Source organism: Montipora capricornis, chromosome 3 (genome assembly GCF_036669925.1).
Source record: "Montipora capricornis isolate CH-2021 chromosome 3, ASM3666992v2, whole genome shotgun sequence".
NCBI classification, from domain to species: Eukaryota; Metazoa; Cnidaria; class Anthozoa; order Scleractinia; family Acroporidae; genus Montipora; species Montipora capricornis.
Window position 1 is genome coordinate 74,466,449 of NC_090885.1, and position 12,500 is coordinate 74,478,948.

The following is a 12,500-nucleotide window of genomic DNA, read 5'->3' on the forward strand; positions in this document are numbered from 1 at the left end:
TCCTACACAAGAATAGTCGAAACTACCTTGTTACTATTGATTATTACTCCAAGTGGCCAGAACTAACCTTACTTCCTTCCATGACCAGCACTGGGGTAATTACTGCACTCAGGTCTCAGTTCGCAAGGTATGGCGTGCCCTCAGTGGTAGTTTCGGACAATGGTCCATGTTACAGTTCTGCGGAGTTTAAAAAGTTTTCGGAGGACTGGCGCTTTCATCGTGTCACGTCGAGTCCAGGGTACCCCCAGTCAAACGGTCAGTCGGATCGAGAGAACAGTCCAAACAGTTAAGTCAATGCTTGAGAAAGCTGACGACCCATACAAAGCCCTCCTTTCATATCGGAATGCTCCTTTGGATGAAGTCAACTTGTCACCCTCGCAAATGTTAATGGGAAGGCGTTTGAGAACCCAAATTCCAATGACCAGAGAAATGTTAAAGCCCCAACTGTTTGATCCTGAAGAAGTCTTGCCTAAGTTAAAAGAAAGGCAAAGAAAGCAGAAGCTGCAGCATGACAAAACAGCGAAGGAACTGCCATCACTGATGAATGGCGAGTTTGTAAGAGTTCGAGAAGGCAACAAGTGGAAGCCTGCTAAAGTTACGGAGATTCTTCCGTTACCTAGATCCTACAAGGTTGAAACAGAGCGGGGAGAGTACCGAAGAAATCGTCGCCATTTGCTAAGAACTGAAGAGCCCAAGGCATCAGAGTTTGCATGCACAGCCCCATCTGATGAAGACCTAACAGACACTGAAGTTGAGATGTCTGGTGCAGGAGCCCTGCATAATCCTAGGTCAACACCAGTCAAAATGTCTATGACTACTACCACACGGTCCAGTAGGACAGTTAGAGAACCTCCAAGGTTCAAAGACTATGTCAAGTTTTAGCCACAGTGGGAACAGTTTGTAACATGTCACAAAGTCTTGTGTTCAATTTAGAAACAGAAACACTACTCCAGTGGTCATGTTGTCTGAAGTTTTGCATTGCCACTGTTTGTAAATTCTGTAATTTTTTCAGTTGTGTTTCCTTTGTTTACTTGCTTTTCTTTCGCTAAAAAAAGGGAGATGTAACATCAGGTCAGCGGTTGCACCACGCACGTGGTGTGGGGAATAAAGCAGTGTTGTGTAGATTCGCCATCTTGTGTGTGTTGTTCCTTTGTTATAACACTTCAAAATATTCAGCTTGATAGTGAGGCAGTGAGGACAAAAACAATAGAAACACGTTGGAATGAATGCGACAAATATTTGCATATCATCCACTTTCCTTTGTCTTTGTCCTCTAAACCTCTCTTTCAAGCTGAATTTTAATATATCGAAAAAGGCCTATTGTGGTAAAAATTAGTTTTTATTTGTAGTTTTAGCTTTAATTGTCATCTTGTATTTTTAGTGTTTTAGAGTTGCCCTGATGTCCGCTGGATGTTGTCGACAAAACAATATTTTGATTTAGATTTAGATCCTTTAGTCTCTTTGTAATCCTTTTAATAATACAAAATTTAAAAAAAATCTCTGTTATTTTAAATAAGTTCTAAAGACCTGTGTTTTCTTAGTTATTCCTACTTTTCGTGCTCGTATTTGTTCGTACCGTCGTGCTATCGGCTGCAGGTATTATCTACGCATAATAATAGAGGGTTTTACGTTACGTCATCCGCCATGTTGGTGGACCCAAACAAAAGATTTCTCATTAGCTCCTTTTGTTCGTCCACCAGCAATTGTACATTGAAGCATTGTTATCTGTGTCTCTCGAGACTGGTTGCAAATCATATATTCTTTGATTGCACTCACGTGATAAAGCGGCCATGTTGGTGCCAAAACAATAAAAAAATGTACTGCAAGAACTCAAATTCCCAAAAGACGTTTTCGTTTTCTTTCCACCAATATGGCCGCCGTGACGTAAGGTACAATCAAAGAAATGTTGAAATGATACCGTTTATAAATCATTTACTCTTTACCCTTATTATTTGTATTTTTTTCTTTACCCTTATTAGTTAAGGCATACAATGATTTATTGCTAGAACCGTTGCGGGATTGCCGTTAGTACCAGCAGAGTTAATAGAGGGGACTGGTTTTGAAGCTCGGCAAACATCAAAGAAGCAAACAAAGATGCCAAGATTTAGGCTGCAAAAATCAACGACCGTGCACAATCTTTTGTTTTGCGCTCATACACTATGCATGAATTATGTAACCAAAACGTTTCTATTGGTTAGTTCCTCAGTACGGAGTAAACAACTATTGTGTTTTCTGCACGGTCAAGGCCAAAAAAGACAACAAAAACCAACAACAAAGAAATTTGTTGGTTTTCATAACCATTCCCCTCTATTAATTATGGTACCAAGTTATAATCGTAGATTCATAAAGGACTCGTTAGCCCACCAGGGGACACTTCTTTGGAATTTAGTGAATTATCATGATATTTTCACGATTCTAAATTTTAAGGAAATTAAAAAAAGCGGCTCATCAATAAGGAGTAGTTTGTAAATTTTATTTTTAACAACAACAAGAAGCTATATTCACATTTCACTTTGTAATCTTTATTTAGTTACATGAGATAATTTTAGTCTAACGGAGAGTTACATGGAATTTATAATAGAAAAACTAAAAATGCATTACAGGTAAGGAAATGCCTAGCATGTAAATAATCCGTTAGGTTTCCGAGTAGTTACTAGAGTTGTATTCTTTCAGTTTAATTTATCAGTAGACAAGCAACACAACACACACAAGCACAAACTTCCATACACATAATAAGACTCTAATAATGAATTTGCTTTATTAACAAATATTGTTTTACCTTCTTACAGAAGTTAAAGTGTTGTATACCAGGTTTTAATTTAGTGGGTAATTCCTGCCACAGTTTAACAGCCATAGCCTGCGATGTAGTTAGTCCTAAAACGTGCTTGATATATAAATTGGCCTTTGATGCGTTTCTTGGATTATATGAATATACATGACTTGCATAGCAGAAGTGTTGATCAAAAATATCTGGTAATTGCTTTTGATCTCAACCTTTCATCCTCCCCCCACCCCCCCCCCCCCCTTCCTTTTTCTAAAGAACTAAAGAACAGCTTGAGCCATCATTTTTTGAGTGGATCTAATAATCATGTAAGTTAATGGCAAGCTTATTTAGGTCACATCATTCTTTTACCTATGCTAGCTCTCGGTTAACTAAGATTTGTAAGTGGAGGGCGGAAACAATATATATGTTATGTCATCTGCAAATATTCTAGGACTAGTAAAGGCCCAAGAGCACTCCCTTTTGTGGAATTCCGCGCATAACTGCTTGTCTGAATGACTCAATATCATCCAGAGAAACATGTTGATGTCTTTTATTTAAAGAGCTTTCGAACCATTGCAAAGGCAGCCCCCGAACTCCATACTTGTCCATGTTTTTCAAAAGAATACTATAATTTACTGCATCAAATGCTTTAGCGAAATATAGAAACAGCACCACAAGTAAATTGGTTACTGACGATTGCATTATTTAAGTTGTCTGTGATTATCATAGACAACTTAAAATATGCAATCGACAATAACTAATTGTAAAAAAACAAAACAAAACAATAAAGGGTTGACATAGAACGGAAATTTGCGGGGACAATTAAGCGTCACCACGGTGACCTTTGTTTATAGGTGTTACCTTTGCAATCTTGAGAGTGTCAGGGACAATACCTTTGCTAATGATTGATTATATAGTTCCGTTATTGCTTCACAGATGTAATCACATGCTAATTCAACACATCATTTTATAGGACGTTTTAAACCAACCTCTAGAGACACCAATAGCAATAGAGAAATGTACGACGTTTGGTGGACGAACAAAAGAAGCTAATGAGAGATCGTTTGTTTTCGTCCACCAACATGCATGGGGGAGATGCAGTCAAGTGAAAACCTCCTATAGGGACTCCTATGGTTAACTTTTGATTATTCAAGCTTTTTATTAGATCACGCACTTCATGAACAGGGGCCAATCTAAACATAAAACTATTTGGAAATGATCTTTTTATGTATTTATTGAATTTAGATGATCATGTTTAGGCAACTGATCAGAGAAATTAGGCCCAACGTTGATGAAATAAGTATTTAGCTTATCACATATGACTTGATTTATCAGTGTAGCATTACTTTTATATAAAAGTATACTTATTCTAGGGTTGTGTTTTTTTCCTTCATATTTACAATCAAACGTACTAATTTAGGTCATCTGTTATGTACAGCCCAGCTCCTCCAGCATTTGTTTTTGAAACCTTGTTTACAAAATTCAATATATCCTGGTATGGATATATTATAGGGATTAGTTTCGACTAGTTTGGTTTCGGTAACTGCTATAATACTAGGCAATGGTTCCTTTACCGTTAGTAATATATCATTAAGAAGAGTTAGACTTTCAGGTAAACTACGAATATTACAGTAAAATAAGGATAAACGTTTTGACGAAGCTTTCTGGAAAGACACCAGTTTGTTTTATATTGCAAAACTTACGTTAGAGTCAATTTTATTCAAATTCAAATCATCTGTTTTATCAGGACTTTCAATAATGAATCTCTCGAATCGGCTAATAATCTAGCAGTACGGTAAACCCAATACCCTTTAACTTCCATGAATTTTTTGTCTGATAATCCATTAAAGGGTACTTCGTTTAGATAACTATTATTCCAAGATTCATCGATGCGGAATGAAGCGCAAAATCACAGTTCTACATTCACACGTTTTTACAGGTAATAAACAAGAATACTACAGATATTACTATTATTGCATGGCTTACTTGACAAGAGAAGTCACTGTGGTGAACTCAAGTCAAAATAGTATAGGGGGGATCAGTCATTTGTTTGCAAGTTTCTTTTGGATTCCTCCGTATCAGCCATCGAATCGAAAATGAAAGTCCGTCGTGCGTTTTCCCCTTGTTTTAAATAAATCCGTCTGTTATTCGTCGATATGTATTTCCAATTTAATTCCTTTTTCATTTCATTTACCGTGACTGCCAAACAACTTCTTTCTCAAAGGCGTAAGGGACTTTAAGATATAAACTTTGTTCGTGAGGTCCTTGCCGGTAAGATCCTTTGTGTTCCTGGAAGGCTGCAAACTTTCTTCCCGGTAACTTTCCTCCTGTAGCTCCTGTTGGAATACAATTTATCTCTGACTGCCCGTCTAGAGAACTTGACAGCAAGCGTATTGTCCGCATCTCAGTTGCAAGTGGGTATTGGGCTGGCTGTAGATATATCTTTTTCATCTAGATCAACTCCGATGTCTTTGCCTATCGCCATTACAAGGTCTACTCGCGTTGTTGCTTTTGTCGGTTGCAAGCCGGTAATATCCACGCAATCACGACGGAGATACTGAGCCAAATTGTCAACTTCTCTCTTTGACTCATTAGTACTCTTCTCAGGGTAATGCTGAGATCATCATTTCACATTCTTTACTTCAGTGGTAAGGCTGTAGCTGTTGTCATTGAGGACCAAGCTGACTTAATACAGTTAATACGTCATACGTCGCTGACAGATAATCCACCGAAGTTTTCAAGTCGGTAAATTTCTTCTCAATTGACTGTAGGTCTATTCGTATTGGCCTAAGTTCAGTTTCTAGTAGCTTTTTACTTTCTTCTAAGGTTGCCATAAATGCTGATGTTTACATGGGCAAAAATATTTTGCCATCATTGGCGGAGCTAAATAACACGGTACACCAGCAAATACTGCTCGGTAGAGACAACCGGATTTTGTGTATTTTTGAAATAGCATATCAGTATTTATAGTTTTACTGTGTATATGCTTAAGTTTTAAAGGTAGTTTTGTACGAACCTACAAGCTTTAAGCTTTAAATTAATCTTAGACGTATCGCGACATATACATTAGTACACATACATACTATCTCCTAACCCTTCAGACGAAAAAGAAAAATGAAGCAAGACCCGGTTACTTCGGAAACTTGTTATTGTTTCTTTGACCAGGTTTGAGTTACCTTATTGATTTGTGATCCTGATCTGGCAATCTTCTGCCTGTGCGCGGCAATCTGCAAGAACTTCACGGCAGCGCCTTGCGTGCTTACTAAAAAATTAACCGGGACCACCGTGCGGGCCTAGTTTCTTAATTTAAATCGGAATCGATTCGCCCACAATAACAATATTTCAATACTTCTGTATACGCAAGTTTAAACCCTGCGGGGGCAATTCTTTGATTGAACATGACGTCACGGCGGCCATGTTGATGGAAAGAACGAACAATAGCGAAAAAGTCTTTTGGGAATTTGACTCTTGAGCAACATTTTTCTATTGTTTTGGCACCAACATGGCCGTCTTATCACGTGAGAGCAATCAAAGAACAAAATTCATCTCTTCACCTAAGCCACCTTTTCTCTCTCCTCTTAAGGGTGTCCACAGGCAGACAATCCTAGGGATTCGAGACCGCGTGACGTCACGTTATTTGAAACAGTCGTTGCTCTAATACATTTACAGTAATTTGCAAACTTAAGGCAGACCTTTTCCAAGGGTAAAGGGTATAATTTTCTACCTAAACAGTTGTCATGTCAGATAATTACTTGTCTGACAAATTCAGCATTGCAATTTCTTCAATTTTCAAAAACCTGACTTACCATAAGTGATATTGCTCTCAAATCGTTTGATGTTGATCAATCAACTGAGTGCAGATTGGGTAGGATCTAATAGCCAAGGAAAAAAACCTAGCTAACGAGAGCAAGCTGCACACGGTGGCCATACGAAAAAAAAAAGAATAAATTAAGAAGTTATAAACAATTACAAATCGTAAAAAGAAAGCAAGAAAATAGTCAACAAAACGAGGTGGGTGGTCAGCAAATCAAGTAATATGCCCAGCTAAACTTACATATCAATTCCACTACGCCGATGGTTTGAAACCAAAAAATACTACTTGCACACAATTCCAAGTGCCGACAACTAATAATAAAAGAGGGTGTGAAAAAACTGAAACACAACACCCCTTTTAACCCCAAACAAAAAAACCCAAAGAAATCAAATGATGTCACGCAAAAATAGTACCGCAACTATAACATGGCTGCCCGTTTCACTCAAACTTGAAAAAAGCTAAAACGAATTATGGGTTAACTAATGCTAATGATCACTGCACCTAAATCAATTCACATCAATCCAATGTTCAATCATTATAATGTTCATATCGATGTTAATGTTAGGAACTACAATAAAAGCAAGGTGACACACGCTAACACCAACCCGGTGTGGCCAACACATCACGCATGCGCACAACCATTTCACCCGGTCAATTAGCAGCCATGGACAGCTGTGAAATGACTGGGTGAAATGGTTGTGCGCATGCGTGATGTGTTGGCCACACCGGGTTGGTGTTAGCGTGTGTCACCTTGCTTTTATTGCTGTTTTTAATTTACGTGACACATCGATCTCTTAATGTGATCCACCTTCCCACATGCTTGCCGTGGGAGAACAGTTTTGCTGTTCCCGACCCAGCTTGCCACATGTTTGGCATGTGAAGCTGCCACTTAAAGGGGTGCTAAACACACCCGCCTGGTATGTTAGCTACGTCATGCTGATGAAGCCCTAAAGGCCGAAACAGTTGTCCATGGCTGCTGATTGACCGGGTGAAATAGTTGTGCGCATGCGTGATGTGTTGGCCACAGCGGGTTGGTGTTAGCGTGTGTCACCTTGCTTTTATTGCTGTTTGTAATTTACGTGACACACCGATCTCTTAAACCCGCCGCACACTTGAGGAATGAGCTGAGCAAACTGGTTTGCTCAGCCGTTTCCTCACGTGTGCGGGGAAATTGTGGTGAGAAATTCGCCTCGCGAGGCCGTGAGGATAAAATCAAACATGTTTGATATTTTTGGCCTCGCGAGACAAATTCCTCAATGTGTGCGGCCATCGTGAGAATCGAGCTGAGCTTGGTTTAATCAAGCATCCCATAAAAATACATGGCATACTCATGTGACTCCAGCGGTTCAGGATGGTGTCGGAGGAAGAAATTCCGACCTCACTGAAGTCACGTGAGAATGCCATGTATTTTTATTGGATGCTTCATTGACCAAGCTCAATTCGATTCTCACGATGGCCGCACACAATGAGGAATTTGCCTCGCGAGGCGAAAAATATCAAACACGTTTGATTTCTTCCTCAGGGCCTCGCGAGGCCAATTTCTCACCAAAAGTTCCCCGCACACGGTGAGAAAACGGCTGAGCAAACCGCCTCGCGAGGCAGTTTGCTCAGCTCTTTCCTCACCGTGTGCGGCGGGCTTGCCGTGGGAGAACAGTTTTGCTGTTCCCAACCCAGCTTACCACATGTTTGGCATGTGAAGCTGCCATTTAAAGGGGTGCTAAACACACCCTCCTGGTATGTTAGCTAAGCCGGAGGAGATGGTTGTTGAGGTGGGTGCTTCGGTTCCTGCCCCTGCTTCCCCTCCTCGTGGCAGACGTCGGAAACGCGCTGCTTCGACTTCGGCCGGAGCTGGTAAGCGGGTGACTTCTGTATCCCCGTCTGTCTCTTCTGCTCCTACCGGGGGGGCCGAGGTTGAGGAGGGGGCTGAGTCTTCATCGGAGGCTCCTCCTCCCACCAAGGTTGCCTCCGTTGTTCCGTCTTCTGTCTCGTCCACCCCGTCCTCCTCTGTTTGCTCCGGTCACCCTCCTACCTTGGTGCCTGCGCGCCATGGCCGTTTCGCCCAGGACGTTGTCATTGGTTCCAACGATAGTGGTCGTGTGGACTTTGGCCGCCTCACGGGTGCCGTCCTCGAAGATCGTACCACCTTCGAGAGTTCTCGCCTCCAAGTCGTGCGCTCTGGCGCCTACCGTGGCGACGTCGATGATGAAGTAGATGACACCATCACACCGTTCTATCTTCTTCATGGCAGTCATGGTGTTCCTCTCCCTCTGGACGTGCCTCCCAGCTCGTTTCCGACTGGGTAATTTTTAAGGACTCCTTTCCTCGCGGGTTGCCTTCATTGGTTGCCCTCTGTGGTTAGGTCTGTGTTTTGTGTCCGTTGTGTCTGTCTTAATTTTTGTGGAGCCGGGGCTCGATCCCCCGGCGAAGTTGGCGTGTTGGTTGCACCCTCCGTTTGGGCGTATCCACTCCCTCATACCGTGTGGGATTAGATGTTATGTCCAGAAGCCATTGCACTTACCCTACTGGGGGGCTGTCTGTTCGCCTCAAACACAAAAAATGTTAGCTACGCCATGCGGATGAGGCCCAAAAGGCCGAAACAGCTGTCCATGGCTGCTAATTGACCGGGTGAAATGGTTGTGCGTATGCGTGATGTGTTGGCCACTCCGGGTTGGTACACATCGATTTACAAAGGGGACGTATACGGGTGAAATGCTACGACGTACAAAAACCTTCGATACCAAGAGCCGGAACAACAACAAAGTCACATGGCACTCTACGTCCTAAACACTAGGGTGGGGTTAGTATAACTATTCATAGGTCCAATCTCTCAGGCTTCTTTATCATTCTTCCAGAACGAGTACGGTTTGTAACATTTAATCTGCAGCATGGCTTCCTTGGCGAGGATCTTACCCAGGTAATCAACGCTTTTCTTGCTCTCGCCTGGACATCAACAGCACTAATCTATGAGTTTGACGCTCTAAGAACCGTTCCTCACTCACTCTGCTACCCTTGTTATCACGAGCAGTTTCTGCCAAGGTAAGCTGAACTGTACGCTCTCGTCCATTGTGCTATGATTGACGGACGAGACTCGTGCTAACTGCCATCTGTTCCGCGGTATGTGTTCGTCTCTAATGATCACGATGTCCCCAACGCAGAGGTTTCTATGAGACTCAAGCCACTACTGACACTGCTGCAGACTCAGTAAAAACGTTTTTCTCCACCGACTCCAGAAGTCATTCGCTAAGTGTTGAACTCTCCTCCAACGCTTTCTGCAGTACAAATCCGTAGATTGAAACTACCTTGTGGTAACAATACAACTTGCGTCTTCACTGTAAACAGATGGTTGGGAGTCAAAAGGTTGGGCGTATTCGGATCCTTTAGGCTGTCCACAGAAAGAGGTCGGCTGTTAATGATGGCCCCCACTTCGCTCATTAGGGTTCTGAGGGCTTCATTATCCAGCTGCAAGAAATTATCTAGCAAGAGCGGATTCAGGACACTTCGGACCGATCTTATCTCGCGCTCCCATAGTCCGTCCACCCATGTGGCTAGCTGAGGCACATTTTATTTTAAAATAAAAAGGTTGCCGTTCTCTTTCAGTAATGATGATCTTACATGGCCATAATCAAGCTCAGCCACGGATTCCTTTAACTCACGACTAGAACCAACGAAGTTCGTACCACGATCACACCGTCACTGACAAACCGTTCTCCTACGGCAAACAAAACGACGAAAGTCGTTGATGAAGGAGTCTGTGACTAAGGCAGGTGCTGTTTCCAAATGTACTGCTCTTGAAGCCAGTCAGGCGAAAATCACCCCATATCTTTTCACCTCCTTTCTACCTTCTTTGATATTCCACCGGCCGACGTAATCCACTGCGCAGTGTGTAAATGGAGGAGCGGGTTTGACTCAATCTTTTGGTAAATTTGCCATCTTCACTAGCATAAGCTACTTATGCTTGTGCTTGTGTCGCTAGGAAAAACCAGGCTCTACGCGAAGCTCTTGGGATGGAATCAAAATGCTTCTTAAGTTCTTGTTTCAGTGTAAAAGGAAAGGAAAGGAACTTTATTTAAGTGTAAAGTCGTTCTAGCGCTGGAGCACTAATTGGGGACATTAACAATTAACGCAAATCAAATCTTCGAGGGATTGCTAGTGCATTAATGCAAAATCATGGATCGCGCAAGGAACACAATTAGCCAGTATCACAAATACCATTATACTCTTTGCTTGTCCCTCCAAAATTTTGCATAAGCATTGCTTTTGAACTGGAAACAATGCTTATGCAAACTTTTGGAGGGGCAAACAAAGAATATAGAGTGTTTTCACTCACGTGATCGGTAACCTTGTTTTTCCACCGAAACAACAGTAATAGAGCTCGATTCCGGGACGATTAGTTGGGTACACCAACATGGCCGCCGTTCCTTTGCTTAGGGACACCAACATGGCCGCCGTGACGTCATGTGAAAACTCTATTATGGTATTTTTGATACTGGCTAATACCGCCACTTTTTTTACTGCAAAAAGCTAGCAGTAGTCGAAAACTGATGGGCAGCATAAGTTAAATTACAGAATCTGTTTCAGAAATAGATATTTACAACACTAAGAGAGGGGCCAGGGTTGAACTCGGGTCGCAGAGGTGGAAGGCACGGTTGATAACCGCTAAACCATGCTGACTTACTATGTATCTGTATTTTTCCTCCCCTAGGAACCTTCCTACGAACTGAGTTGCCAATGTTTCTAGGTAGACGAAGATGTATTGTGCAGTCTAGGATAAACTTCCAATTTTACTACAATTCCAATTTAGTGATGACGTCAAGTGAAGTACGTATATCGACTAAGTATTGTTTACAACTCACTTATGAATATCTATATTTACATCTTGGACTTCTCTATTTCTTCAAATGCCACAGTGACAAAGACGAAAGCTTCGTCGGCCTACTTTTCTCACCGTGTACATATAATTAACAATTATCCTGCGAAATCGCGCGGAATGCCGCCTGATACTTAGCCGACGAGGCCGTAGACCGAGTTGGCTAAAATCAGGCGATATTCCACAAGATTGAGCATGATAATTGTTTCAATATTCAACACACTGATGACAAAGCACAGTTTTCTACGTTTAATGGAAAAAAAGAGCTGGAAAAACTACCATTTTTGCCCGCGACACACAAAATTACGTATATCGCAGGATATCTGTTGAGTAGCATGACGAAAATTGAGCGCGCTATGACCATATTTGGACATTGTCACAATGTGTTGAATAATAATAAACAATATTTGTATATCTTCAAGTATATCTTCCTTGACTATGAATTTATATTTTTCTTCCATTTAACTTGTCTTATAACATACATGGAAAAAACATTCATTCTCATTGGCACAAAAAACAGGCTGGTAAAGCGTGTGCAAATGACATAAAAAACCAGGCATTCAATTGGTCAATGATCAGCGAAAGCCACAGAGTCAATAAATGTGCTAACTCTCGATGGCGCAATTTTTGCGTGATTACGTGACACGCATGCGTTGCTGCTGCTTAATCCATTCGCTCTGACGAAGGGCTAACGCTCGAAACGTCAGCTTTTAGAATCTCTGTACGGTGGTCAATTTACATTATCAACTCCGTTGATAAACCAAATTTTTGTATACTACTTCCCCACCGACGCAGCACCACAGTTTCTTTAGAAACTACCCCTTCATTCGTTGTTGTTTCAGCTTATTCCGGGTCTTTGTTTACGTCTTAACCAAATGGGATACTGCGACTATCCGAAGAGTGCAATTGTGATTGTTGTTTGCCCGTTGAATGCCCTAATCGAATTTCTGACATTTCTTCACGTGCCGGTCCACGTGAGACGTCCATGTGATTGGCATAAATGTAATCCGATAAAAAAGCTCAAAGGTCAACGGGGACGGTAATAAGCACCGCTC

The 12,500-nt window shown here is 41.6% G+C and overlaps 1 protein-coding gene across 4 annotated transcripts in view; it reads right to left on the bottom strand.

The window, feature by feature from the left end:
* LOC138044047 (proton-coupled folate transporter-like) overlaps positions 1 to 6,076 on the bottom strand; it is a 24,285-nt gene extending 18,209 nt beyond the window's left edge. For 3 of the 4 annotated variants that reach the window (XM_068890646.1, XM_068890645.1, XM_068890643.1), the window contains exon 1: positions 5,941 to 6,050. The gene's annotated coding sequence lies outside the window, so the exon portion shown is untranslated. Of the gene's footprint in view, positions 1 to 5,940 lie in introns of all 4 variants that reach the window. The other variant, XM_068890644.1, reaches the window with a different exon arrangement.
* Between the last annotated feature and the right edge of the window lie 6,424 nt (positions 6,077 to 12,500).